This window comes from Gadus macrocephalus, chromosome 3 (genome assembly GCF_031168955.1).
Source record: "Gadus macrocephalus chromosome 3, ASM3116895v1".
NCBI classification, from domain to species: Eukaryota; Metazoa; Chordata; class Actinopteri; order Gadiformes; family Gadidae; genus Gadus; species Gadus macrocephalus.
The window spans coordinates 1,089,282-1,116,326 of NC_082384.1; the positions used below are offsets into that span (position 1 = coordinate 1,089,282).

The 27,045-nt window shown below is 43.3% G+C and overlaps 1 protein-coding gene and 1 long non-coding RNA gene across 2 annotated transcripts in view; both read left to right on the forward strand.

Annotated features, from left to right (window-relative positions):
* The window catches only part of LOC132453326 (zeta-sarcoglycan), a 607,697-nt gene that overhangs the window by 80,330 nt on the left and 500,322 nt on the right, over positions 1 to 27,045 (forward strand). The gene's annotated exons all lie outside the window — the stretch shown is intronic.
* Positions 5,699 to 7,282, forward strand: LOC132453382 (uncharacterized). Its single transcript, XR_009524681.1, has 2 exons — positions 5,699 to 5,984; positions 6,897 to 7,282. It is a non-coding gene; the product is annotated as an uncharacterized LOC132453382 (long non-coding RNA).

A 27,045-nucleotide genomic window follows, 5' to 3' on the forward strand; every position in this document is an offset into this window, starting at 1 on the left:
TGGCGTGGTTTGAGCATTTGTGTTGTGTGTGTGTGTATGTGTGTCTGTGTCTGTCTGTCTCCCATTGGTGCGTAAGATTAAAAAATTTGAATCCCAGCCATGTCTCCACACATCCGGGCCATGAGCTGGGCTGATTGCCCCCCAGAGTGGGACCTCCGTGCTGGGTTAATGAGACCAGCCAGATGCTCTGGGTGTGTTGCCTTCTCTGTTGGACTTATCGTATTTCTGTCTTTCTTCTTACTTTGTGACCCCTAAAATATCCCCCTGCCATTGGTTCACAATGCAGCTACTGTCCAATAGACAGCAATGGAAATCTCTCTCTCGCCTTCCCGTCTTAGGGCCCTATCTTGCATCCGGCGCAATTGACTTTCTCACTGGCGCATGTGTCGTTGCTAGTTTGCAACTGGCGCAGAGCGCTCTTTTCCCTCCTGCGCGACGCATCGGTAAATTAGGGAATGATCTTGCGCCCCAAGGGGCGGTTCGGCGAAAGTAAGAGGCGTGTTCTGGCGCAAACGTTCCCTTGTGTTATTTTGCAGTTTCAGAAACCACTTGTGCCACCCTAACCCGATTGATGAGTATTTGATCCTGAAAAAACATTGTTTTACCGCGAGTGAGTGTTAAAAAGAATGAATGAATGTGGGCGCGCGTGTGTGTATGTGCAAAATAATTAATGAATGCGGGCGCGCGTGTGTGCGTCCATCTGTTTAAACACACGCAAACTAAACACGGAACGCATAATACAGTCCATTGCAATGTATATTAACGGGGGGACAAATGCATATTTGGAACACAAGTTGATAATGATAATGCATACAATACTGATAAGAAACAATGTTTATAATGTAATGCGTATATCATTAAAAAAAACACAGTTACCGCTAGGGATGGGCACGAGTAGTAAATTCCAAACTCGAGTGATCGAAGGAATTCCTCGAGGATCAATCGAGTACTCGTTTAATCAAATCTATTTTTAGAATGCAACGCATCTGCAGCAGGAATAGGCCTAATGATTAACGGCAATATTACCAACCAAACATGTAATGCTTATTCTCCATCAAAACAGTCAAAGTTATCAGAGTATTCATTATTTATTTTTGCAAACGTTCAAAACACATTTTCCTTACAAAAATAAATATGCGTCTCACAATTTAAATCACGTCGAACGGTTTAAAAAAAACAAAAACGAAACAAGTAGCATTGCAAATAATTTAAAGATGCAAATAAAACGGCAGCAAATGGACTATGGAAATACTCAGCGTTGTGATCTTCTCGTCCGGGATTACAGCTGCGTCTTGCGGCGGTGAAAATAGCTGACACACTTGGTTGCTGCGGGTTTGCTTTCCCAAACTCACCGTTGTGTTTCAGGAGCATATGTTGCCGCATAGTACTTGTAGTACTCTGGTAGCTCGATTTCGCTTTGCATATTTTACATGTCACCTTATGATCTCCTATTACTTTAAAGTATTTCAATTCTTCGCTGCGCTTTGCTTTAACCGCAACTCTCATAACTTTTTGAATTCTGGCGTGCCTGCACATGGCACGGCATGCGCCACACAGAAATTTGATACATTTCATTTACTTTGTGCCCACGGCATGCGTTAGTGGCGCCGCACAGAAAATGTATACATTTGCTTCAGAAAACTTTGTTTGTGTGTGTCTATGCAAACTCGAGTTTGCCTGTACACCAACCGAGTTCATTTGTAACGAGGAGTACTCGAGTAATCGATTCCTCACGCCCATCCCTAGTTACCGCACATCATATGTGTTTTCGTTGCCGAAATTTATTTGAGGACTCAGTATTTCTGAAGTTGTGGAAGAAAACCTTATTCCATGTGTGAATTAGGCCATATTATTTGGCCATAAACTGAGACACAGACACAATAGACACAATAGTCATTTTTGCACTGGCAAATTGCGACATCGCCATAGAACCTCCCGCAAAGCTACTTGCTCTTGGCGCTTCTCACTTGCACACACACACATTTTAAACGCCCGCTCTGATTCCTCCTCTGGATTTCAAATCTGTCTCTGTTTCAGTTTGTCACGCAATCCCTTGTTTTCATCTAAACTTAGCTGAGAGAGAGAGAGGGAGAGAGAGAGAGAGAATGAGTAACAGAGAGTGGTTTAACAGAGAGAGAGAGAGAGTTGGTTGGATGCTGATGTTCTTGAAAGCAGACATGAGAGATGGAAGGAGGGTTTACTTGAAATTGTGGGAAAATTAGAGAACCAAATGAGCAACGCTATTCTATTGTCACAGACTGCTGCAAAGCATCATGGGGATAGGTGCTCCAACCATTTAATGGTATGGGTGTGTGTCTGTGTGTGTGTGTGTGTGTGTGTGTGTGTGTGTGTGTGTGTGTGTGTGTGTGTGTGTGTGTGTGTGTGTGTGTGTGTGTGTGTGTGTGTGTGAGAGAGTGTGTGTTTGTTTGTGTCTCTGTGTCATAGTATGTGTTAAAGAATACGAAAATGAAGCGAGCAAGGGGGGACTATACAGTCCCTCCAGGATTTCGCATGCTTTTTTGAGATTGTTGCGGCCTAAAATGCATGATGTTGCGTGAGCTTTTCCAAAAAGTTGCTATGAAAGTTGCAGTGTTTTTTAGGTTTTTGTTGTGGATACAGTGCGAGAGGAAATGAAAGTTGCGATAAAAATTGCGTTTTTCCTGATTTTAAATATTAAGTTATTACTGCAATTTTCCCTGAGAAATGTGTTAATTATTAAGTTATAACTGAAAATAACTTTAATTAAAAGAACAAAAACACTGAGAAATGGTCCTATGAATAATTGATTCTTGATTCTTTCCGCGCTGGCAATTGACTTGGATGCAACAGCCTGTGTCATAGTGATCTGCCTCTTGGTCTGACGTCCTGCCTGCAGTTCTGCAGTTCTGTAGTTATGTTTCGCGGTGGCAAAATGCTTATCAATGGAAGATTTATGCTTATGTTCCACCACAATGTTACATGTAGTGCAAACTAATTTCCCCCGGCTCTCATGGAGAATACCAGGATACTGCTTTTCGCGATCTTTCGCAGTTATTTTGGTTGGCAAGTGTGAAACATTGCATGGACGCGCATATGCTGCATGAATGCTTGAATTGCTTGAACGTAGTAAACACAGAAGTAAAGCGGAAGGGAGTCTGTCGACGTCAGTTCAAGATTGGTCAAATTTGCGGGAAAGTTGCGGTAGTTGGTTAAAATTGCGACACCGACTTGAATTCGCGGTGATTGGTTGATGTTGCGTCGAAGTTGCAAATTGCAACATCGCGAAATCCTGGAGGGTCTGACTATAGGCTATATTTGCGTTTTCCTTTTTTTTTTCGTTTGGTGTAAACCTTGATCCAAACATTTTACACTACACACACACACACACACACACACACACACACCACACACACACACACACACACACACACACACACACACACACACACACACACACACATACACATACACATACACATACACACACACACACACACACACACACACACACACACACACACACACACACACACACACACACACACGCAGACAGAGAGACGGGTATTGCAGCAAGTGGCCCTGGAAGCTCATTGTGTGATGCTGTCAGGGCTCTCAGACAGATTGGCTGTTGGTCTCTCAGACATCTGATAATAAATTTAGGGTGGACCAGAGAACACCTGTGGAGCACTGTGCCAGACAGCGGGTGGGGGCCAGACGCTGGCTGGCCTGGCACCGCCTCCTGAATGGAGATGAGAAGGTCCTCCGGGCCGACGGCGGGCCTGGCAGCCGCTCCTATTTATTCATTAATTTGGATAACAGCCTTTTTTGTTCTGCTGTTTTTCTTTTGGGTTTTGCTGCTCCGACAGATAAAACTCCACGTCCGTCTCTCTACGGGTCGCTGGAACCAAACAAACATGACCGATGCAAGGAGGACATAAGGGTGTGTGGCAGTGTGTGTGTGTGTGTGTGTGTGTGTGTGTTCATGTGTATGTGTTTGTGCGCGCGTGTGTTTGCCCTTATCTCTAAAGATTTCCAAAGAATTTATCGTTTTTAAAACAAGCTTAAATTATCCTGCAAAGAGGCTCACTTTTTATCCTGAACAACACTTCTCATTTAGTTTTATCAAGATGAATAGCAGCTGTCTTGGAGAGAGAGAGGTTACCAACCTGGCAACCTTCACTTGCGCGGGTCCAAGGGCAAGCGTTTTATTACGCATTTCACAGCTTCCTTCAGAGCCAATTAAAAAAAATAAACGTCAGCGCTCTCTGGTTAATCATTCACCTGGCGCTCCGCTCTCAGGTCCCCTCACTTCTAAACGAGGGGTCTTGAATAGGGCCGATTCTGGCCCTGTCAGTGCTTTAATCAGGACTCAGTCCTCTGAAGGACACAGTGTGATTGGTGGCCGTGCCGTGGGGGGGCAGACCGTGATTGGCTGTGGTGCTCCTCCTGGCTCTCTCTCCACCACTCCTGCTTGTGTTTCAAGCTTAATTTTTGGCATCTTTGTTGGTTTTAAGGAGAAGGTCGTGCGTGTGAAGACACACAATGAATGTTTTTGAGGAAACAAATGCATGATATTATCTTACTTTTAAACGATAGCAGGCCTGTCACACAAGTTACTCAAGTTAATCAGTGCGCATCTGCCAAGTAGCCTGCAGCTCACACACACACACACAGCACGCGCGAACGCACACGTACACTGCGTGCACGCACATACACACCGCACACACGCACACAAACACTCACACGTGCTGACGCTGACGTTTCAAGACAAAGTCAGCACTGGACACCGCATACACACACACCCCACGCACGCACGCGTACACATGCACGCCATGCGGCCTGCAGCTCACACACACACACAGCACGCGCAAAGGCACACATACACAGCACGCACGCACATACACACCGCATACACCCACACACACACAAACACACGCATGAACACACACACGCCCGCTTACGCAGACGTTTCAAGACAAAAGCAGCGCAGGACATTGTAAACACACACACCACACACACATTCACACACGCATGCAAACAACGCATGCGTGTGTATCAAATATATTGATATCCCCCCCTCCCTCCTTCCATCTGTTTTAATGGCGTCGCCGTCAACAAACTCTCCCTGGTAAGACGTTCTGTCTATAGACTGTAGAAATTGCGATAAAAGAAGTGAAGAGACAATTTCTCACCTCGACAAGCAACGGCAGGTCGATCATTTGTCAGATAAAAACTATTAAATTCAAACATCGAACCGACCAGCATATCAACACACAAGTCACGTGATCGTAAAGAGGCAGTGTCCCTATAACACAGAACAAAAACATGTCAATAACACAGTATGGTGAATTATGTCTATAGAGTCCACCAAGACTACACTTGGTTCATTCTCAAATGTAATATTACTCTTCCTCCTTGAGCCTCCCGAAATAGCTTGTGTGACAACTACGTTTATCTTAATGTGCTGATTTCTGAAACATACTTTGCGCAGCAAACAGAGCCGACTATATCTGATTCCGCATAAGATTTCATTGATTGGCTCTCTAGTCTAGAATATTTGTAGACATGAAAAATGCAACTTTCCATTCATTCATTATCATTCCTGCAACCACAGCCTCACCGAAGCGCCTACAGTGCTTAATGCAAACAATCGCAACAAAAAACGCCTTCAGAAATTCTCTGACACCCGCTGGTCTCAGCATGATGCATTGTCTAGTAGCCTATGGTTGAATCTCATTCCTTTGCTCCAAAGAAAATCTCAGCCCTAGCCCTCGCTGTTGCGCGTGCACGCACCGTGGAGCAATGTCCCATTACTGTTTAACTGTAGTTTAAGGGGTAGGAGGGAGGGCTAACATCCCCTCAAAATTGAGATTTTCGATGGGCACCCTCAAAGCGCTTCAGTTGTGACTTGCTCCCACAATACCTTGCGAGAAAACGGAAAATCAAGAAATATCCTAGACAAGATGGAGGACAAAAAGATGCGACAGGATTGGAAAAACACAAATGTAAGTACTTTCTCTGTAATTAACTAGTAATTATTTTATTAATTATACTCTGCAGCCCGGCCGCGAGCTTCGAAGCCCGGCCGCGGACTCTCGGAAGTCTGTGGCCGATTTTCGCGGAAGATCGCGAAAGTCCCCGGCCGACTTGCGCAGGCCGCCCGACCCCGGTTGTCGGCCGGGATGCATGCCCGATCACGAGCTCTGCAGCCCGGCCGTCGCCCGGGCTGCAGACCGGGCTCATACGACCGGGCTGGATATCATGTCGTATGATATCCAGATCTTCCATGTTCTAGTGACTCCAGGTTAAAAATAAGCTTTACTATACTAATATATTATATTATATTATATTAGATTAGATTAGATTAGATTAGATTAGATTAGGCTTTATTGATCCTTTTGGGATGACTCCCTCAAGGAAATTGATTGTCCAGTAGTTTACAGAAAGAAACGCAACACAATATTAAATTATATACAATATAAGATAAACAATACACTCTAAGATAACTATAAAAAGTAAAATAAAAAGTTAACAGTAAACAATAATTATAATATAAGATAAGATAAACAATAAACTCTTAACTAACTAACTATAAAAAGTAAACAAAAAACAGTAAACAGTAAACAATAAACTCTTAGCTAATATAGAAAGTAATATTAGTAATATTATTAGTTATTAATTATTAATAATCTATAAGTAATATATACCTACTCATATATATATTATATTAGTAATATTCTATAAGTATTATTATACTAAGATATTATATTATATTAGTAATATTACATGGTTAATCAATGTATTTTTTGGCAGTACTATATTGTGTACATAGCTATTATATATTGTACATAACATATGGCCATATCAACCAGTTCTGGCATATAATTCCTAATTCCTTCTTATTCGTTTTCTTTCAGGACTTCGTTGAGTCCACTGCCACCAGCCCCCCCCACCTCTCCCTCATGCTCCTCCACCCCAGGCACCTCTTCCACCACCCCAGACACCCCTTCCAAGAGGAGAGTGCCAGGGGGCAGGCGAGGCATGAGGAGAGCGAGGCAAAGTTGGCGAAATGGTGGAGAAGATGTGATTCTCCACCATTCTCTCAAAAGCTGAGAGAGAGTGTGTGTGTGTGTGTGTGTGTGTGTGTGTGTGTGTGTGTGTGTGTGTGTGTGTGTGTGTGTGTGTGTGTGTGTGTGTGTGTGTGTGTGTGTGTGTGTGTGTGTGTATTTTTAGGTGTGTGTTTGTGTGTATTTTTAGATGTGTGGTTCAGTGTTTCTTATTTAAATAAAGGGTTTCTTCTAAAGTGTTCTTGTTCTTAACCGATTATTATCTAAGGGGGCACTCACACTAGGCCTTCTGGCCGTGGCCGTGGCTGTTTTAGCACCTATCCGTGCTCAAATCTGCCAGTGTGAGTGTGGCCAGTCTGGCAGGCCGGGCCAATTACAAAATATAAATACCATTTCAGGTTAAACATCTTTACAATGGGTCTTGCTCGTTGCCCGAGACAATGGCAGCCAGTCTGTCTCTTGTAACATTACCAGGGGTCTGGTTATCTGCTAGGGGGCACGGGGAGGCCATGATGACGTCACAGGGCAGGGTTGTCCCATTTGGTAGGGGACCGTTAAGGGGTAGCAATGAGGGGTAGCAATGAGATTGAGCAATGAGGGTTAGGGTTGAGATGTAGGGTTGAGACAGAGCAAAGGAATGGGAAAGGGCCTATGTCTTCTGTCATTGATCAATATGAGGACATTTTAACCACGATGGTTGAATTAAAATCAGAGATAGCAAGTGCAAAATCATTCGAGCTTATTATATGCCTTGTGACGTGGCGTTGATCGGTGCATTTCGGCTGCACATGTATTTTTGGAATTGTTGTTGTTGTTGTTGACTTCTAACGTGTCTCTATCTTTGCGGTTTAAATCTAACAGTAGTCTATGAGTAATATATCGGCGGTAACCACAGCTTATGGTTGCGAAATTGCTCAAGCTGGGCCTTTCGCGTTATTGGAAGTGTTTTAATAAATCGCATCCAATACACAGAATGTCCGATGGTGATGCCACTGAGGCACCCCTGGAGTCCTCTTTATCCACGAGCGTTTTCACGACGTTCGTTACCAACGATGCTTTCGGGAAACGGTGTGAAAACTGTACGATGCTCGTACGACACACTTCACGATCCACTTTGGCTAACGATGCTTTCGGGAAACTGGGCCCAGGACACTTGAAGAGATGTTTAATCTCAATGATGATTGTTATTTTCAACTAACCAATAGTAGTTGACATGGCTCTTAAAATGTCAATGCACTTTTCAGCCCTGAATAACAGTAAAAGCTATTTAATAATTGATTTGCATGCATAGTATACTACACTTTCCATTGAACAATTACCCGTTACCCATAAATGTACTCATTTTATAATCTAATCAAATGTTCACACAATAACTAGCTCAGACTCACGTGTAAGTCCTGATATTCTCCTCATGGGCCGTATGTTTGAACATCATATCCTGACATTTGTACCCTGAATATCTCCTGAATAATACTAACCTTGAGGTAGTATTTTCTCCGTAGGAAATGTAAATGACCTTATATGTGAATGAAGAGTAGAACGTCTGTATTTCTCACACCACTTCAGTGGGCGTGTTGATGACGCATGTCATTGAGTGGTGACGCATGCCCCCTTAATGATAATCAGCCTGTTGCCTTTTGTTCGCTGAATTGTTAAAAATTATTTAAACGTTGGCACTGCTTTAAGATTAATTTGTGGTGAACGCTTAATATGTCTTGTCATAAACCTAAAAGTACACATCATACAATAAATTACAATAAATTATCACATAGCTGCACATGTCTAGAAAATGATTTTATTACTATTAATACTGAGAAAAGTCAGATGACCAATATGGGGTCCCGTCCTTCCACTCCCTGTTTTCTCAGTTAAACACAGAGTTAGTTATATGTCAACTGAAGCAAAATATTACGCTCTCTTTCTCCGGTAACGCAGTCGTTCGCGACGCCTTTCTTCTTTGTTGTTTCTTGTATTTGTCTCTAACTCATGCTCAAATCTTTGATCGATCGATGCTTCGGATTTTGTGGATGCAACAGAATATATGATGCATCATTTTAGCAACATTTTCGATGATCGCGATGAGTTCTGCCTGTTCTGCCTCCAATTTGTCTACGGTCAAACAAATTAAATTGACAACGGCCACACTTATCCCGGCTCTTGCGAACTTAGACCCTACGTCATATCCCGCCCCTTGCAAGGCCAACCCCCTAAACCCCCCATTGCTTGCTTCATTACGTAATAGATGAACTAAAATATTATATGTTCTAACATTATAGGCAAATTGTTATTATATTATGCGCTCAGATATTTGTAGCGTGTGTGTGTGTGTGTGTGTGTGTGTGTGTGTTTGTTTGTGTGCGTGCATGCATGCAAGGGCGCATGTGTGTGAGGGCAACCTCTCCATATCCGTGTGTGTTAGCGTGTGTGTGTGTTTGTGTGACTGTATGTATAAACATATGTGTTTACTGTAACCAAACTGTGTATGTGTATGGACGTGTATGTGTGTGTGTGTGTGCGTGTGTGTGTGTGTGTGTGTGTGTGTGTGTGTGAGTGTGTTTGTGTGTGTGTGTTTGACTGTGTCTATATGTGTGCGAGAGTGTGTGTCGTGTGTGGTGTGCACACACAGAGCTCAGTAGCTTCCATCTTTTGCCCTGCAAGTTTGTGTGTGCATGTGTTTCCCTGAGGGCCTTTCCGTGTCTGTTGGAACAGTCTACCACCTCCACCCAGCTTTCATCTGTGCCCAGTAAAAGCACTCTTTCCTGGGGGAGGCTGGCAGCCTGCAATCCCTGCTCCCCCCACCTCAAGTGGAGGCCCATGTGGAACATTTGAGCAGCCCACTTCTGTGTGAATCACCGTGCCGCAGTGCAACACGATGCAGCCTCAGCAGCAGCAGTAGCAGCAACCTCTGTCTGCTGCTGTGAGCCACTGATGGAGCCACGCTGGGAGGCCTGCAGTGACTCACTGTCAGCAATGGGCTCATGCCCTCCCAGCTCACCTCCATCAGCAGTTTAAGTAATATTAAGAGTGCTGTTGATGTTGTTACTATTAGTTACTTCAGGCTGATGTTGTTAGTTGAAGAACTGTGTCTATGCCACTCCTACAAAGATATGTTTTTTAGAGCTCATTCCAATAGACTTTTCACAAAGGCGTTTGTCGGACCAACACAGGTGTCTCTCACCACCCTAAGTAAGGGTCTGCCTGTTATGTAGACATGAATCCATCCACTGCTCACTGGCCTTGGGCTCACACACAACCGCTATGTTGGACAGGCCCAGGGGGGATAAGTCGTGTATTCTCTTCACTAGTTGAGTCTACTCCCCGCACCCGGCTCACATAGGAGAAGGCCATGAGCAGAGTCAGGGGAATACCTGTTGTCTGTTTAGACTCATACCCCAGTACTGCATCCACCACAGACACAGCTGCTCCTGCAGTCAATAAAGCTGCTTCTCTTTTGAAGGGCCCGTGTTTGTTTAGGTTTTAAAACAGCCTTATTGTACGAGGGCAAATTGTTTTTGTTCAGGTTGAAAAACACTTTGCCAAGAAACGATTGCAGGAAGTAACGTGTCTTTAATAAGGTGTAATTTTAATTGACAAAAGGAAGTCCATGGACTCCACCCCGCGGCCCCCCCGGCACCCGCCAGAATGCAAGACTGCCCAGTCCGCCACGTATCAATCGGCATTCGGCAAGTAGTCCGGTGAACCATCAACCCCAGCGTATTTGATTGCTAAGTGAGGTCAACGTCATTGGCAAACTATTTCTCCTCTGATCAAGTCTACTAATGGTAACCAAATAAATTGTAAAAAGACACACCTTGTGAAGTTATTTTTTCGTTCCTGCCAAATAATGACCGGCATTCTATGCATAGAAAATACCAATAAAGTTTAGACATTCGACAAGCAATGCAGAATACCACTCACTTTTACTCTGTATGAGAAAGGGAAAATAGATTTTTTTGTAATTAAAATATTATGCGGCTGTATTTTCAGAGACCCCACAGATATTTGAGTTTGCTGCTTTCATGGGAGCCAGACCTCTCTCTATGGGAGCTTAGCTCCCACTGGCTCCCACCTAACTCGAACCCTGGTCCGTTGTGTTAAACCTCAGAGTCTCACCCGCAGAGCCACCTCCAGAGACTCTTAACTCAGAGTCCAACTTCCTGCGCCTCAGCTGTTGCAATTTACTGCTAATGAGTATCTCAACACGGCCCCCTCTGTGTGACGTCAGTATTGACCTGAACCATAAGAACACTAAGCTCAATACCTCATCATAATTGCATTTCTACGTAAAGCGGGATTGTAGGACACTGGTGGGAGAGAGAGGGTTCTAATGATCCAGTTACCTGTCAGCATTCTGAGCAGATCACTGCTGCTGATCCAACTAAACACCAGGCTGACCACCTCTGTCTGCTCCATGGCTCGTCACAATGGGAGCCAAGACTGTGTGTGTCTGGCCACAGCTGGCCATTAGGGCTGCAACTAACGATTATAGCTCAAGATAGGATGTTAAACCGGTCATAATTCCATCTTTACTATCTATTTTATATAGCTGGGAAACAAGTTTTCGCCAAAATCTCATATATATATTTTTTTACATTTGAACACATCCATCATATTACTGAGCCAATCTGAACACATCACATTTGACACTGTTTGCTACTTTGTTTAAGCTAACTAGCTCTATATCTTGCCGATTTTAACATGGATTCAAAAACTTGATTACTATTTTTAACTGACGGGACTTTCTACACCGTCTGGTTGTGTGATAATAACTACCGCTGCTTTGAATGACTTGTTGATGCACGCGGTGCATCAACAGTCATTCAACGACTCCGAGCCCGTCTGCATACCGTCTGCAGCAGTAGCAACTTACAGAGTTTTTGGTTGGTCTAGACGGATACTGAGTTGAAGGAGTTTTTTTACCCCAAAGACAGTGAAGGTACAACACTTTTGTATAGGCCTACAGTCCAGTGTTAAGATATGACCAAAACCCAATGTGTGGTCGCTCACACTAGAGCTCGCTGTGGGCATGCATGAACCATGAACCAACTTGTTGGCGGCTGGCTGTAAACAGTGCCGCGCCTACGAGTGACGTATTAATCGCGCGACTCAACAAATCGATGACCAAATTCGTTGCCAACGCTTTTAGTAATAGATTTTTATCGATTTTATCAGTTTGTTGTTGCAGCCCTACTGGCCATACGCCATACATATACATATATATGTAAATATACATATATATATATATATATATATATATATATAGATATACATTTCGAGATGGCTAGGTATATATATTTATTAATAAGCAAGTGAGAAGCCAGAGCATTTCCTACAGGAAGGTGGGGTCCTCTGCCACCTCGTAAAAAGGAAGGTATCGATAATGCACATACGGTTTGGTTTGTACATTGCAGTCTTCAGAGGCTTGGGAACTGGCAGGAAGAAGTCTCCCCAAACGAGGACGAGGAAGACATGAGGAGGGAGTAAGAAAAGAAAGTTTGAGAGAGAGAGAGAGAGAGAGAGAGAGAGAGAGAGAGAGAGAGAGAGAGAGAGAGAGAGAGAGAGAGAGAGAGAGAGATAGAAGGTGATGGTTTTTGGCCAAACGTGACCAACAACTTTTTCCTCACTACGAGGAGAGGAGAAATGGAAAGGGCCCAGTGAGGGAGGTGATGGAAAAATGACAGGCTAGTGGCTGCTAACGCCAACACCACCATTAGCCCCACCCCCACCACCACCACCCAACCCACCAGCAGCTCCATACCCACCAGCAGCCCCTCCCCAGTCTCCCGCAGAGATGAAAGTAGGACTTTGAAGAAGGACTGATCTCCCTAACTCCCTGGGAGGAGGAGGAGGAGGAGGAGGAGGAGGAGGAGGTGGAGGAAGAGGAGAAGGAGGAGGAGGGGGGAGGAGGAGGGGGAGGAGGAGTATGGGATCAGAGCAGGAAGCCCATCACACAGCAAGGAGATTTCAAGATATTAAACACACGCATACCAACAAACACAGAAATATACACACACACGCAAACAAACGCCCACACACACACACACAGACAGACACGCAAAAAGCACACACCCATACACTCACCAACAGACACACACACACACGGAGACACACACAATCACACACACACACACAGACACACACACATTCACACACAAATAGACACACACATGCACGCAAACACACACATACAGACTTATGTACGCATGCTCATACAAACGCACACACTCTCTTAAGCCTCTCACTCCTCTCTCCTGGTCTCTCTCTATCTCGCTTTGCACAAGCGCATTGTACTATAAAGGGTTTTTTGAAGGTGACATTTGATTACACTCTGTCTCATGTTCTGTCTCAAGTTTTATCAAAGTGACTCCGGGCTCTGTGTCCTTGTAATTTAGTTTACCGGCTAGGCTAACCGTTAGGCTAACGGCGAGGTGGCTCGGAGAGAGGTGGTAAATCCTTTTATCTACTCCAACGTCTTTACCGGCTCTGAGCACTTACATGGAGACGAAGATATTTATAGAGGCTGATTGGCGCCGGGGAGACTAGCGTTACTCTGCATCTCTGCAGGCCGCTGGCAGAGGGGCACGTCTCTACACGTGAAAGATCAAAGCCCATGGGAATGGTAATTAAAGTCACTGTGAAGTTTATTGTAGTCAATGAGTGTGACTGCCGCTAAACATGTTTTCACTCCACTCTTTCCAGGATCGGGTAGGTAGGCCAGGAATGTGTGTGTGTATGTGAGTGGGGGGGGGAGGGAACAACGGGGGGAACAAGGAAGGATGGATGGAAGGAAGCTCATAGGAAGAAGAATTCAATATTTATTCTGCAAGCACCGCGTAGCTACGTGCAGCCATCCCGTATGTAGCTATGAGCAGCTATCCCTAGCAACGTGTAGTTAGTGCAGCTAACCCGAATGTAGCTATGTGTAGCTATCTGCAGCTAACCAAATGCAGCCATGTGTAGCTAACCCCAGCAACGTTTAGCTATGTGCAGCTAACCAGAATGTGGCTACATGCAGCTAACCCCTGCAACGTAACCCAATGTGCATGAGGGCGATCAGGGGTTAATGGAAGATCAGTGGCATATAAAACTTCATGAATTAAGAGGTTTCAATCCCTGGGGGAGATACACTCTTACATGCACATGTCACACACAAACACACACACACATTGCTCATCTAAATTCAAAGGTGTGTGCTGTTTAAGGAGGGTTTCATACAGATAGGTGAACCCGACTTTGTAGTTGCTGCACCTACGTAATGATTGATCATATATTCAGAGAGAAAGAGAGAGAGAGAGAGAGAGAGAGAGAGAGAGAGAGAGAGAGAGAGAGAGGGAGAGAGAGAGAGAGAGATCATTTACTGGGATATAAAACATATGGTTAGACCGGTGATTAGGCACGCAGGGCTGTGATTGGTGTGAGGGAGCTTGAGTTCCTCCGTGGTCGAAGCGAAGGGTGTATCAGTGAGTTTGACAATGGGAGGGAACACACATTAAGCAGGGGTCTGCGGTCGTCCCCTTTGAAATTCTGAGCATCGAACACTACATTACACACACACATTATCCTGCATAGTGTTCAATCTGTATGCATCATGTGTGTCTTTTCTGCATCCATTTATTGTGGAAATGTCTTTATTTATGTCAAGGAAATTATCTTGTTCAATTTGATGATCCTGAGTGACATTGATGTGTTTACAACACGCTTTCTTCTCCGAGAACACCATAAACAGTTACTCTTAAACAATGAACAGTATGTATCAGTACTGGACTCAACCATTACAAAGGCTGCATATCATATGTTTAGGCACAGACCTTTCATTTTGAAGATCTCAAACCCATGGTCTGCAGATACACAAATGCTCATCGCTCTGTTTAGAGCAGAAGAAAACATGCAATCAATCAGCCATTTAAAGACCTGCCCTAGGGCCCTGTATCCTCCTCTCCTCGTCCTTCCATGCTGCTTCTTCCCGCCTAAGCATCTAACATGGCTTCAGTGATGCAGGTCTAAGGTGAAGCTCCTGAACATCAAGGTAGCACAATAAGACATTTATGACAAAGGCGTAAACATCCCCTTGTTGATCACTGTTGGTAAAAAACATCCAGCCTGTTTTGAGCAGGATGTGGTGGGGGTCCTGGTGGTGCTGATGAGGGCAGTGGGTACCAGGGGTCCTGGTGGTGCTGATGAGGGCAGTGGGCACCTTGGGTCCTGGTGGTGCTGATGAGGGCTGGTGGCACCAGGGAGTCCATCAGCATTAATAGATTTTCACATTGAGTTGCCTGGAAGTCAGACAATGGGTCCCTGCCCCTGAAGGAAGCTGAATAGCTGCTGGAGAACCATTGTGAAGGGACTCAGGAGGCTTAAGAGACACTTAACATATTGCATTATGGTTCCTTATCGATCTGAGAAGGTGCCATTGAACAGGCAGCAACTCAACCTCCATCCTGTTCTGCTTCCCTCCATGGTTTAGTCCATTACATCGTGAATCATCTTAGACCCTCAGCTGAACCCCTGCATCTTCTCCTGCTCTCCTCCCGTCTCCTCCATGGCTCAGTCCATTACATCATCTGTAAACCCTCACACCCTGCCCCTCCCCCCGTCTCCTCCATTGTTTAGTCCATTACATCATCTGTAAACCCTCACACCCTGCCTCTTCTCCTGCCTCTCCCACCATCTCCTCCATGGTTGCATCAGGGTCTCCTAATACATGAAACATTGTAACAAGGTAAGACTTGGTGGGACATCAGGTTCGTCAATTTTGAGCTCTTCTGGATAAACGTTCACATATTCATCATTACAAATCCATTGAAAAACTCACCTCACTCCAGTTAAATGACTGATCATGTACTGAACAGGAACTGTGGTGGGAATTTCCGGGCGAAGTCAATCATACCCTGACCAAACTAGAGAATGGATGGAATAAAGAGTCATCCGAACTTAGAACAATTATGGTCATATATTCTGGTAATAACGTACAGTGACATACAACGATCATACAACAAACTAACAATAATCCATAAAACAAACAAACAATAATCCTAGGCCTATCATACAATCATCCGAGGCCTAGATGGGAGTCCTCGCTGCGTCTCTCCAGAGAGCCGCAAGGAGAAGTCCCCAGCATGGGAAATCAACCTTTGTCTCTCAAAGAGAGCTCCACGAGCCGAAGTCCACTGGATGGGAAATCCCTCTGTGCCCCTCCAAGAGGTGCACAAGCTAAAGACCAACGCATTGACAAACGCGACGACTACTTTACACTTCTGTTGGGACCCTGAGAGCAGCGGTGCCCCCCAATAAACTATAGTATGGGTTCACCGGATGGTAAACTATCGATGAACCTCCTCAGGATGTCATAAAGGGGGTCGACGCCGTGCCTGATCAGATGGAACCCTTCGCTTCTCGACGCTCCCAAGGGGGTCAAGAAAACAGGCCCTAACCAACAAAAGGCAGCTAGAGCAACGGAATGTGAAAATATAATTTTCCCACTACAGAACATCCACTTGTGATTGTTTGACAGAATGATGGAGAACTACAGATCGCTTGGCACATTCAGTATCTCCTCTTGGTCCCGCGAGACGCTGCCACACGTCTGCTGGCCGTTACCATACGGCTTTATGACGACATGGGCATGGTTATTTTGAGCGTTAGTGATAGCCTATGTGTTTGTGAGTATGTGTGTCTATGTGTGTTTATGTTTGTGTGTGTGTGTGTGTTGGTTTATGTGTTGAGACTTGATTTCCAGAGTGATTTCCTCCATTAAACATGGGGGGCTGGATGCCTGCAGACCTACAGGACACTTGGGTGTAAGACAGATAGAAGAACACAACGAGAGAGAGAGCAGCTGAGGGCCCGAAGGAGCAGATGAATGCAGACATCTGGATAACCCTTCCTTTTACAGTCCCCTAATTACTAGGTATTTACCTGGTAAAAATATGGTAAATTTAGTATATTATTGGGTAATTACCACTGGTAATAATAAGGTAAATACAGAGGAACTACATCTGAAGTACTCAGGAAAACCTCAACCTTTACCCCATCAACTCAACTAAGTACCAGGTAGTTGTAACTGTTTTAGGTTGGTAATAACTCAGATATAATTGTGTACTTCCAAGGAAAGTAGGCAATCAATTCTTAGAAACAACTCTTCTATTAACCATCAATTCAAGTTACAATTCTAGTTATCCAAGTTTTTTGATGTTAACAGCCAAGGCTTAATTATGTACTATCTAGGAATTAACATAGTACTTTCCAATAAATTACAATTTCTTATTTAGTTATTGTTCATAGCTACACCCATTTATAAAAGGTTTTTTCGATTTACCTCAGCAACTACTGAATTGTTTTTAATCAAGTTGAAAAATTACAGCAATACTAACCTGGTAACAACCACTGCAGGAATAGATTCAGATTCAGATTTTATTCGTCACATACACAATACATTGCAGTGAAATGCAATGTATTGAAATGCAATGTTCACTGTTCATTGCAGTGAACAGTTTTCCTCTAGTGTCATGGTTCATCTTTATAAATACTAGCCTTGTTTGTTTCCATGGTATTACCATGTTCTTACCATATCCTTTGTCTTAGATTATTTCATTGTCCTTGTAGTCAACTGGAACTTGTAACAAATATGTTCTGCAACGTAACCAAGTAAAACATGACAATTTCCCCCCATAAGTAAGCTGAAACTGTACTGTAAAAGGAAGCCTTGTTTGTTTCCATGGTATTAACAGGCTCTTACCATATAATTTGTAATATATTAATCCCTTTTCCATGCAATCAACCCAAACTTGTACCATATATTTCCTTCAACGTCGTTCACCAGCACTTTAATTTTAAAGTGCTGGTGAAACCCCAAACCACTGTTGATGAAAGGCATATTCAAATTAAACAAAAACAAAGGTTATCTTTCAAACAATGCATTTCTCAAAAACAGGCACTGAACACTGAAAAAATCTGACAAAAACAAAAGAGCTGTCCACATCAACTCAATTGAAATGTTACTGATGGTGTTTTGATAAAAAACATGACAGAGTTATGGCCAGTGACCAAAATGCAGACTGCTTCAACCTCTACAATTTGAATAAGTGGCGAATGCCATGAAGCAATCTGCCTAGGGGATCATCTTTGTGGTCGGCTTAGCTCCGGAGGTAGAGCAGTTGTCTTGACTTGTAACCGTTGCTAGTTCGATCCTGATCAAGACACTTAACCCTAACTGCTCCTGACAAGCTGGCTGTCACCTTGCATGGTTGACTCTGTCATCGCTGTGTCAATGTGTGTGTTTAACCGATGTAAGTCGCTTTGGATAAAAGCGTCTGCTAAATCCCGTAATTGTAATTGTCATTCGCAAACCAATGAGTCCACTCGATGAATGAGAGATGGCTCTTTAGTGTCCTCTCTGTGCGGTGACTAGGAACCTCCAAATCTCCCCTTCTATACTTTAATAAAGTATCAGAAGACAAGAAAATAAACATTAGGACTGTAAATTAGTGAATGTTTCCAGAACATGTAAAACTCAAAGATTATTTTGTTTGCCAGTTGAGAAATTAGGCTGGTCCTCTGGCCATTGTCTTTGGTCATATTAAAAAGAAAAAAAAGGCATAGCCATAAATACAGTTAATAGGACGGGAGGGGACAGGCTGTTAACTCCGGTTAGCGCTTTAGCATCGAGCTAGCGGAGCTTCTGTCATTCAAACAACTCAGACATGTTGTTTAAAACCTATAACACCCAACTTATTAAAATATCCAGATTTAATCGGGCTCTGGCCCATAAATACAGTTATTAGGATGGGAGGGGACAGGCTCTGTAAGCGCGATGCTAAAGAGCAGCTCTACCGGAGCACCCTGCCTCAGCAGGTAGCCTGCAAGTTGGCAGCCGATTTGATATTCGCCGGATATTAGGTTTTGATTTTCCACGCAATCAGATTCATCAACCCAATTGCACTACATTATCGGTGTAGTATGTTGAGGACAGTTTAGGACACCGTATCGAGAAAAAATACAAAGACATGTTTTTGCTATCGATGTCTGTGCAAGAACGTATACGTTCTGGCTGCTACCTGTTTTTGGGGGCTACAAATTACACCCACAGAGGAAAACTGTTCCTGCAGAGATTGTTATCAGGTAAGTATTGCTGTAAATGTTCAACTTAAATAAAAACAATTCAGTAGTTTCTGAGGTAAATCGAATAAACCTTTTATAAATGGGTGTGGCTATGAACAATAACTAAAAAGGAAATAGTCATTTGTTGGAAAGTGAAATTGTAACTTGAATTGATGGGTAATAGAAGAGTTTTTTCTAAGAATTGGTTGCCTACTTTCCTAGGAAGTACACAATTATATCTGAGTTATTACCATCCTAAAACAATTACAACTACACAGTACCTAATTGTGTTGATGGGTAATAGTAGAGGTTTTTCTTAGTACTTCAGCTGTAGTTCCTCTGTATTTACCTTCTTATTACCAGTGGTGGTGATTACCAAATATTATACAACGGGGGGCCTAAATCCAGCGATCTGATTGGTTCCTAACTGTTGTATAATGAGCGTATACATAACTGCTATGACGCCCGATCATTTTGTGAAAGTTTGCATATTACTCCGCGCCTGGAAGTAGAAACGGTTACAATACAAAGTATAAAAGTAGTTGTATAAAAGCAATAGCACAGTTCACTGAAGCCTAAAAATATGTTGAATGATGGAGAGGGTGTAAATGTTGCAACCTGGTCTCACAGGAATCCGTGAAATGACTACGGACGAATAACTCGAAATCCGTGGACACATCACGGAAACACGCCGATTTCCGTGATGTGGCCACGGAATTCGCTCCAATGCAAGTTAATGATGCTGCTGTTCCGTGGCTCACACACGGATCCCTGTTTCAACGAGCGAGTCGACCACGGGGGATTAACTCAAAACCCGGGGTGGTCTCACTGAAACACTTAAATTGTCCTTGTTGTGTCCACGGAATTTGCTCCAATGCAAGTAAATAACACTGTTATTCCGTGGCTCACACACGGATATCGGCGTGTTTCCGTGATGTGGCCATGGATTTCGAGTTAAGCGTCCGACCGTAGTCATTTCACGGATTCCTGTGAGACCATGTTGAAATGTTGTTATTCCGGGAGTGAGCAAGGCGATGGAGAGACTAACGAAAGCTTTGGCACACGGTGAGTGAACTGCTCCATAGGATAAATTGCCGGCGAACCGCTCTAGCCGGAGGGACGCTAAAGTGTGTTGCATAGCGACCGTCGTGCATTTTGAAGGCAGCCAGGAGGGACTACTTTTGTATTCTTTAATAAAACGGCTACTTTGACTTTCTTGGTTTCTTTTTAAATGTAATGTGTCTATGACTTTCGTTTTGCCATAATAGTAACCGTTGTATAAAAGCAATATATCACTTCAGTCAGTGGCATGTGCTCATACCACTGTGAAGGGGTTTGCCGGCCCTCCGCTGCGCGTCGGGGCCGGACAACGCCCCTTAACAGTGGTATAATGAGCACATACCACAGCCTGTCGTGATCTATTGCTTAAATATACTATATTTACCATATATTTACCAGGTAAATACCTAGTAATTAGGGGACTGTAAAAGGAAGGGTTACCGACTTCTGAAGGTGAAAGGGAGGAGAGAGGTAGGCTGGTGATTTAGGAAGGAAGGAGTCTGAGCGAACAAGTGAGAAAGAGTGAGATAGAGAGGGGAGGGAGATGCGGGCCTGAGATGAACCTGTGATTCATGCCAGCTTTCTCACTCTGCATCATCTTGTATCCACTACCTGATGATCTACTGCACGCTGCCTCTGCTGTGCGTTTGTGTGTGTGTGTGTATCCCTGTGTGTGTGTGTGTGTGTGTGTGTGTGTGTGTGTGTGTGTGTGTGTGTGTGTGTGTGTGTGTGTGTGTGTGTGTGTGTGTGTGTGTGTGTGTGTGTGTGATCAGTTTACATTGTGCAGACCCCTGAGGAAAGCTGTGCCAAGGTTTGGATAAAGACTGAGATAAGGGTGAAGTCATGGAATGGTAAATCACATGCACGCTCACACACACACACACACACACACACACACCACACACACACACACACACACACACACACACACACACACACACACACACACACACACACACACACACACACACACACACACACACACACACACTCACACTCTCTTACACACTCTCTCACACTCTCAAACACACACACACACACAAACACACCCACTTTGACTCAGAGTACGGTCGACCTTGGCTTGCTGCTACCACTACTCTTGGACATTCTTCGCGTTACTCTTGCAGCCAACTCTCCGTCCACCATTCCCCTGCCCCGCTGTGTCTCCCGCTATCTCCACACCTGCTAATTGATGCTTATCTATCTCACAGTAGATGCAGATAAAGCCTTTGTGTGTTTGCTTGTGTTTTTGTGTTTGTGTGTTTGTTTTCACTTAAGGGGGTCATTTTATATAACCACACAAGATGTGGCTGCCAATAAAAAAGAGAACGTGAAAAGGAAGGAGGAACTGAAGGAACTGGTGGTGGAAGATCAAGCTGCCATTTTTATATTTATGTGAATCCGGAAAAAAAAGGATAGCAACTATTGTGTTTCTGAGCTGAAAGTCATTCTTCAGTTCAGTTGCTGGTATGAATTCTGTGCCATTGAAAATCAAATTGTGTGCAGCCGTTCTAGCATGCAAGTGTAGGTGTGCCTGTGTGGGATTGTATGCTCATGTCTGCGTATGTGTACTAGCCGTCATGTTATTACCTTGCCTTCCTCCCACACCCGGTCTATTCATATAATCCTCTTCTCTTTGAATCATACGCCAATTCTACTGTTAGTAGCACACAGAGCTTTAATAACTTCCATGCTATCATGTAAGTAACATGTAGCGTTTCAAAACCAAACATTGAATCATGTTAGTAACATAGAGCTTTAAAACCATACACTGTACCATGTTAGTAACATAGAGCTTTAAAACCATACATTATATCATGTAAGTAACAAACACATTGAGCTCTAAAACCATACACCGTATCATGTTAGTAACATAGAGCTTTAAAACCATACACTGTATCATCTTAGTAACTGATACAGCTTTAAAACCATATATTGTAGGGTAAGCAAATGCTGTCCAAAGTCAATATACATTCAAATTAACAAGATGGCCAGTGCATCAGCTGCTCTCTAGCACACACACAAACACACACACACACACACACACACACACACACACACACACACACACACACACATCGCACACGTTATCGCACACATACCCAGCATGTTGCTGACTCGTGGAGACGAGGTGAATTATTATGTGTGTGTGAGAGTATGTATGTGAGTGCAGATGCCAATGCTTTCCACTACAGAAGTCCCTTTGTCTGCCCCTGTATCTGTGGATTGGATTTGTACCCACACACACACTTGAACCACTAGCGTTGGGAGCAGCAGCTGAAGGTTGAGCGTGCACTACGGTATGTTCAGCGTTGATTTAATAATGACTATTAGAGTCAATGGGAAATCAATATCTGTCAAACTAGCTCTCCATTAGGAGTGGGCTCTGATATATGTTTCTCTCTCCAGCTCTCCTTTTCAATGTTAACCACTCTCGCCCCACCCTTTCCACCGATTAAACTGTCGGACTCTCTTTCTTTGTGTGTGTTTGAACCTGTGTGTTATGTTTGTGTGTGTGTGTGTGTTTGAATGTGTTTATGTGTGTGTTGTGTGTGTGTTTTGTCGACCTGATAGGTGTTTTCAACAGCCTTTCCAAATGCCTGGTAGGCAAGAAAAAGCAGCTAAATGGGCTCCTTTAAAGTGCCTTTCACACACACACACACACACACACACACACACACACACACACACACACACACACAGTCAGAGAATAGAGAGAGAGGGAGAGAGTAATTATCGAGGAATGTATGATGGCTGACGCTTGATACTAAAGGCTGAAGTTTAACCTGTGACCTCAGGCAGCATGGATCAGCTGCTTTTTAACAACCTAATAACTTTGCAACCTCCATGTACGCATGCAAGCACGCACCCACGCACGCACGCACACATGCACGCCTACATGGATGCAGTTAACACATAATGCTGTGTATTTGTTTCTTTACCTCCAGGGGAATGTCTCTATCTCTGCGGCGCTGCCCTTAATTGGTTCAGATGTATATAGATGTGCGTGTGTGTGTGAGATTGTGGTTGTGTCTGTGTGAGTGTGTTTCTGTGAATGCATGCATGCGTGTGTGAGGCTATGCTTCCCTCCCACATGATTATCTATCATGACACAAAGAATATCAAGACACTGAATCAAACATCTATTAAAACAAAAATAAAATACAATTACCATCTCTTCGAATTTCATTGAACGGTTCTATTTTCCTTGGGTTCTGTTCTGATCATCTCTCTTTTCTGATCAGAGAGAGAGAGAGAGAGAGAGAGAGAGAGAGAGAGAGAGAGAGAGAGAGAGAGAGAGAGAGAGAGAGAGAGAGAGAGGGAGGGAGAGAGAGGGAGGGAGAGAGAGAGAGATTGTTTTACATGGCATATCTGATGGAGGACAGAAAGACAGGCAGACAAAGAGGGCCATCATTCTGGAGACAAGCAGAGGGTTCGAGTTAGGTGGGAACCAGTGGGAGCTAATGCTCCCATAGAGAAAGGTCTGGTTCCCATGAAAGCAGCAAACTCAAATATATGTGGGTCTCTGAAAATACTGCAGCATAATATTGTAATTACAAATAAAGCTATTTTCCCTTCCACATACAGAGTAATATGGACGTTAAGTAAGGGATAATAGAACGCCGGTCATTATCGGGAAAATAAGCACAGAGAGGGCGAACCGGACAACGACGTGAAACGGAGGTGTCTTGCTTCAACCTGAAGGGCCTTATTTTCGATAATGAGCGGTTACTTGCCAAATGAAAAAATAACTTCACATGGTGCCTTTTTACAATTTATTTGTTACAATTCATAGTGTTGATCAGCAGAGAAATAGTTAGCCAAAGACGTTGACGTCGCATAGCTACCAAAGACGCTGGCGTTGTTGTGAAGGGCCCATGCAAGTGAACAAGTGAAAGAGCTGTGTCATAATAGCCCCATAAATATGAAGGTATTATTGTAGCAAAAGTCTTTAGCACCTGTAACTGCAGAATTTGAATGCGTACACTAAAGTCACAGTAAATTTGAAGTCGTATGTATTTATTTTGCAGGTGTACTCTAAAGTCACAAATGTGTAACAGTACATTTGTAGTCGTAAAAAATATCTAAATATTTTTTATACCATTGTAAACACAAAATAGGGTCTACGAGTACGCTAATTTGTGTTACAGGTGCACAAATCCTTTTGCTACAATTATTGCAGCGCAGTTGGTGCAAAACACATTCGCACACCCGTGTTTCATAATCTGAGAACATGCCCAAAAGGTGTGCATTCGTAAACCCAAATTTGAACAAATGCATCAGAAGTTGCACATCTGTGAACGCTATGTTAATTCAGCATTTTAATGAGCGAGCACAAAACCATTTTACAACTGCTCGAATCTGCTCCTGCAAGTCTCAGCTGTGGGGTTTTTTGCAGGTTGTTTTGCAACACCCCTAGGTGGTAAATGTGTAGCAAAAGTATTCGTATCCGTAGATGACAGAGCGTCCGTGAGCGGGACAAAATAGTCCCGCCCATAATTTCCTAATCCAATGAAAATCACCGGCCGGGATGCATTTCTCAAATTACAGTGACGGCTGGTGGTGATTTTGGGTGGGTGGGCTAAAGAATGCATTACATTTATCAATACTTCACAGGGCTCCAGACGCCATGAGGTCACCTTTATATCTCTGTTCATAACTTTCATATAATGTGAATGATTTTTAAACAACATTAAGGTGTAGAGAAAGGCATTTCTTTATTTGAAGCACAATTATAAATAAAAAGAAAAATAAGGTGTTTAAAGTGCTTCACTGAGCTGAAATTGAACATTTCGAACTAAACCATTAAGCAAAATAAAACTTTTTTTGTGCTTAAAGTATTACACAATTAAAATGTTGACTGGTCTCCCTTTGCGCAAAATGCGGCTGTAGACGATCACACACTCTTTGGTAGAGACGTCTGTGTCGCCGTCAATCATGAAGGACATGTATACCTATGTGGCGTTTCCGACGTCCGCAGCTGTCTTTTGCTTTAAGGTGTCGCCCATTAGGCCTACTGCAATGAATTGTGCACATGCCATCTCATTGCTATAGGCCTACGTCGGGTTGATGTTTAATCCATTTCTCTTCATGAGAATAATTTCGGATTTAAATTGAGAATGGCAACTCCTCTTTGGCAATGTTGTATGCAACATTAAATGAGATCATTTCCGATTCCTTAGAGAACCTTATTGTTACTGCCTGTCGCTGAAATGCAGCTTGGAGAGGGGCCACTATCTCTACACACTTGTCACGTCATGTTGGGTTATTTAGACAGCTTTTTAAATGTTTCGATACGAAACGTAGTTGACCCGCTTACAAATGCACTATTACCGGCCATATTCTGACCGCACTCCTGACAGTAAATCTGTACATCGTTTGGTTGATGTGTCCCCAATCTTTTCACTTCCAATTTTTCCTCCAAAGACATTAAAGAAAACCGATTAGAAAGTAAATAATCCACTTCATTCATTTTCATGCAAAAAAAAAAAAAAAAAAGCTCATTTTTATAATTTTTAATTGGTCGTGGGTCCGGATAGGACCGTCAAGACCGCAGTCCGCCGTTTGGAGATGCCTGCCATATAGTATGTCGAACGTCCCACCAATATTTATACCACTTGCTTACTCTCTATATTTCATTCATGGTTTTACATTTATAATTTTATTTTACTTTACATTTAATTCTTCATTGTTCAGGCATTACAGAACTTGCATGGTCATAAATAAAAAATACGAACTGCAGTTTAATTTCTTTGTTTGTTCTTAAATTGACGTAGAATGGAGCAAAGACTCCTGGGATTGGGAAATGCGTTTATCCAATAAACAGATGGAGGTCAAGTCTATTTTCGAAAAAATTTAGGGGGATATATGAGTCAAATGGTATGACCCAAGATACGTCAGACAGAGAAAGCGCGCATATTCGACGGTACCGCCTTGTCATTGGTTTACCCAGGTGCCATTCCAACACCATTTCTACCTCTCATTGGCTGAATCTTTGAGAAAGTTGTAGACTCAATCAATGGAAGTCGCGGGGAGACGGAGCTCTGTTCGTTTGTATATTTTATTTACGTGACCATATGTTTGGTTTATGTTAAAAAAAAAAGAATCAAAGAACCAGTTCTTCTTGTTTTGGGGAACCAGTTCTTGTCGTTCACGTTCGGGATTCGTTCGTTGTAACGAATCAGTCGCGACCGACACATCCCTAGTAGCTACTGTGCTAGGTCAGCCATTGGGCTAAACTAATTTAGCCCAAATGGGAAGCATCTGAAGGGGGCGTGTCAGGGCACCTGTCAATCAAACGTCAATGGAAGTTTACGCTACTGCGCTTGGGCTGAATACATTTAGCCCATTCACAGGAAAAAAACGAAGATATAAATATCCTGGGTTTTTCTGTCACTTTTTGGTGCTGTTGCTCCTTTAGGTTCTACCAAAATTTAAAATAATATGTTCTAAGTTTTTAATAATATTTTTTTTATTTTCACTGTAAGAGGGCTTAGCCCTGTTAGCCCATTTATACCAGCCGTCCCTGACTGGGACCCATCGCGTGCCAGCCATGGAGCTATAAAGATCGCAGCATTCTTAGCGCGGGTACGTTTCTTTCTGGAGAAGTGAAGAGGGCGTCCTACTGAACGGAGGTGGGTATCCTACATTATGTAAAATGAAATGACTTAGTTCAAGGGAATTCTCCCCAAAGTATTGCATTAACATTTCTGAATTTATGTTATGGCGACCATTAAAATACATTCAAGGACATTTGCGGCATGTTAATGAAATACTTTGGGGGGAATTCACTTGAACTAAGTCATTTCATTTAACATAATGTAGGATACCCATCTCCGTTCAG